Below are 4,213 nucleotides of genomic sequence, written 5' to 3'. Positions count from 1 at the left end.
TTTTTGCAGCTTCTCCCGGCCGGTTTTTTCTTTTTCTTCTTTCTTTCTTCAGGCTTCTCTCCTCTGGAGTTATCAGTGCTGTTCTCTTGGCTCTTCAGCTCTTCAGGGCTTTTCCCCCCCCAAAAGGTTTGGTGGGAGATAGCCCACACAGCGGACGCCAGTTGTTGGGTTTCTGGCTGTTTAGATGGTCTGGGGAAAAGCCCAAAGATGGCCTTGGGCCCCCGGGTTCGAAAGGACGAGAGGAAGCTTCAGATTTGTTCTCGGTCTCGGTGTTTATTAATTGCTTATCTAAAAGATTTTCTCTTGGCCTGACAGAGTTCTGCTCAGCAGTCAGCCATGGGCACACACTGAAAGCCCCTGGGGCGGTCACCTATCTTTATACCCGGAGTTACGTATACAATATTTATCATTTTTCTCCAATACCCTCTACCCTTATTAACCAGTGTTCCCCTAGTAAGGTCCAATCCTGGAGTGCCAACTCCACCACAGAAGATGGAGGCCTAGAGGAAGAAGAAGAAGGAGAAGGGCACGCCCCAATCCCTCCATCTTGCCTCTCTAGACCCCCCTGTACAGGGATCTTAAACCCTGTATCTCACACTCCAATTAACTTGTTCCTTCACCATTCACCCCAGTGAAATCCTCCCGTCCTCATACTGATGTCATCTCCCATGTGGGATCAAAGTCCAGCCACCAGACATTTCTGGCAGCATTCCAGGACTCCCGAGCCCCCCAGGGGGGGTCTTGTTCACCCTGCACCCCAGTTCTGAGAGACTGAGATCCCACAGCTCTGTGGGGAGGAGACTTCTCCCCAGGCCTGCTCACCAAGAGTCACTGGGACACAGATGGGGAGAAAAAACAACTGCAGCTGCAGCCCAGAGCTTCTCTGTGCCCATCCAAGTGACCACTGCCAGCTCCAGCAGGGACTCCAGCAGGGAGGCAAGACAGGCACAAAAAGGACAAACCCAGATGTCAAAACCTCCAATGAGACTGAGGCCAGCACATGCAGACAACAGTCAACAGTTACAAAGAAGCAAAGATACAACAGCTGCCTTCAGCCCAAGAGCCCTTAGGAATGAAATTGGATTCAGCAGGATCTGAATCTCCTGCTTCAGACCCATATTTCCATCTCTTGCCTTTCGTGTTTCATTCCTTCCAAAGGCAACTTGACAAGCGCCTCCGTGGTGATGCAGGCTGGGGAAGAAGCAGCTCAAAAAAGACAATGAGTTTCCTTCAGAAGTTCATGAACTTCATTGTTCTGGGTTTAGGCTTGGCAGTGAATGTTGCCCTTGGTCTGGGAAGGGGGATAGGGGTTGTGGGGGGTTCTGGGGGGGTTTGGCCCTAGGCTGGGCTTTTCCCTTGGGGTTTTTTGGGAGTTGTGGCGTGATGCCGTGGGCGGCTGTGCAGTGGGAGCTGAGGCTGGGCAGGGAGCGGAGCTTCCCTTACTCCCGCTCCGGGGTCGCAGCTCGGCCGCTGCTGCTGCGGGAGGTTTGTGCTTGGCCCGGGGCTGCTCTGGCTGCAGCTCAGCGCTGGCACCGACCCTGCCTGCCTGCCCCGCTGCTGCTGCTGCTGCTGGGCACTGCCCACATCCCCCTGCCCTCTGGGGCTGTGCAAATGGAGCATTTCCTCCTTCCCTTCCCTTCCCTTCCCTTCCCGCACCGGCTGGGGGGGGATCACTGCCCTGCCAGAGCCCACAGCTCCTCCTGCTGTGACCACAACTCCACCAAAGGGGAAAAACAGGACTTGGCATCTGGGAAATGTCTGTTCTTGTCTTGTCTGTGCTCTCCTGAGATAGTCTAGCAAAGAACTGTTATTCCTTTTCCCACAGTTTTGCCTGGGAGCCCTGTCATTTCAAAGGGATAATCATTTGGAGGGAGGGGCTCATCTTTCCATTGCAGCAAGATTCCCACCTTCCTTGGCAGACATCTGTCTTTTAAAGCAGCACAGAGACACCAGAAAATACTGCCTTTCTATTCCTTGCTTCCATTGGATCTCACAATGGCAAAATGCCCCCTGAGGCAGCAGCAGCCCTGCAGTTCACAGCCTGAAGAGGCTGCTGGGGCAGAGCAGGAGTGAGGGATGCTTTTCTGTTGGAAGGCACAGAGCCCTGAGGCTGTGTCCCAGCCCAGGGAACACTCACCAAAGGAGATGTCCCCGAAGTCGAGCTCAGCCAGGTCGAAGTGTAAACTCGGTGCAGTGACGCTGCCCCTGGAGGCCGAGGACAGAGCAGGCAATGGCTCGGTTAAAGGCACAAGACTCTGTGCTTTGATGCTCAGGGACAGCTCATGGGAAATGTGCTTCTGCCCAGCAGCTGCTGGGCTTTGTGCCCTTCTACAGCCCCAGTGAGGAAACAAAAGTTCCTGGCCTTGGTGCTTTGTTGCTGGTCAATCTGTCACTTCAAATGTGTTCTGGGGACTTTGCTGATGAATGCATCACACACAGAAACAAAGAGAACATCTGCCAAGCTGAACTTTGTTCATGTCAGTAGTAACAGCTGATGAACTCACTTCAGGTTCTGCTCATTAAGGACCTCTTGCTGTAATTATGGGCTGACCTGTTCCCATTGCCACTGGTGAGAACATCACTGCTGGCTGATGGAGAAGCCTTGGGCCAGCAATGTCCATGTGCTGGACGTGAGACTTTGGAGGGAGGGGAGGAAAGACAAGGCCCCAGCAGCCCCAGAGCCAGATCAGTGCTCGTGCTCCTGCATCTGCCCCGGGGCTGATGCCAGCACTGCTGCAGCTCTGCTGAGGCTGGGGGGATCAGGGCCTGCTAGGGGCAAGGCACACCATTCTGTTCTTAGTCTTTGGCCAGAAATTTCACCACAATAGAGAAGCTGCCAGTTAGGGGAATCCCTGGCCACGCTTCAGCACTACCTTCCATTCCATTCCCTTCCCACTCCTGCCCCATGTTACATGCTCCTGCCTTCAGGTGGCAGGATGGGAATAACATTCCAGGGATGACTTCAGGGCTTGCCTGAGAAAGAAGGTGTCTTCTTCTTTTCAAATTATCAGGAGAAGAGGATCCAGCCAAGTTCAGGACTCAGCCGTCAGCACTGAAAAACTGAGTGCAAATCAGCCCCCGCATCTCTTCAATCCCTGGGCGGTACCCACCAGACTCCTCTGTTCCTGCTGTAGCAGTCATCTCTCACACACACCTGGCTCCCCAAGACCCGAAGACACAAGCTCTACAAGTCTACAGCTAAACGTAACTCCTCTGAATTTCAGCCAACACCACTAAATTGTTCCCTGAGCCCACAGCTAGAAGAGCTGTGAAGGAGACATCCCTGACACTGTAAGAACCAAAGGAAAATCCCTGCCAAGAGATAGGCCTGGAAAGCTAAATTTTGGGCTTTTCTCTGTTAATTGTGAGCTGCTCCTTAAGACACTTCTCATCCTGTTAGATCCATCCTCTCAATGAATCACTGCTGCACCTGACAGGCAGAAAAGATAAGGTATGGAGGGGTTTTAAAAAGGTTGTTTTCTTCTGCTTTTATAACTAGGTCCATTGACATGTTTGTTTTCTTGTATGGCATCTAAAGACAGGTCCATGTCTCCCAATGGCACCTTGCAACCCCCAGACACTGCTCTTGCTTTGAGCAGTGTGTTTGCTCAGATGATTTCCAGAGGCCCCCTCCAGGACCACTGCAAAGCCACGTGCCTGTGGCCTCCCAGAGAATGGCTCTGTTTGGCTGACAGTGCTGAGGAAGCATTTCAGAAGCTGCTTGTGCTCAGTAGGGTGCAAGCCAGCTCCCAACATGTTCCAGCAGCCTCCAGGGAATCTGGGACACAGAAAGCTCCAAGGCCACTGAAAGCAAGAGCAGATGCCATCCATCCTGCTCACTTCCAGCCAGGCTGCAGGGCAGCAGATCCGATGCTTGGTTCCGTCTGTAGCTCTTTCCCAACTCCGCTCTCACCCAAAGGTGTTTGCACAGCGACAGATGAGCTGCCTCACCTCTGGGTGCTCAGCTGGTACCGAGCTGCCCGGGCACCGACATTGCGCACCAGCCGAGTCTGCTGGGCGCTGACCTTGACTGGACACTTGGAGAAGTCCAGCTGGGCAGGGAAGTCCAGCACAGCTCGGGCACCAATGGCCCGAATTGGCACAACGATCCTTTCCCTTGCAGTGAGGCACACCAGCTCGTGGCAATAATCCTGCAGGAAAAGAAACTGGCTCAGCACAGGACATTTAGTGCCATCCCCACGGCAGAAGAAAA

The sequence above is a fragment of the Melozone crissalis genome, unplaced genomic scaffold (assembly GCF_028551555.1).
Source record: "Melozone crissalis strain CALT ecotype California unplaced genomic scaffold, PUWL_Pcris_2 ptg000003l_1, whole genome shotgun sequence".
Classification (NCBI taxonomy): Eukaryota; Metazoa; Chordata; class Aves; order Passeriformes; family Passerellidae; genus Melozone; species Melozone crissalis.
This window is presented reverse-complemented; position numbering follows the sequence as displayed.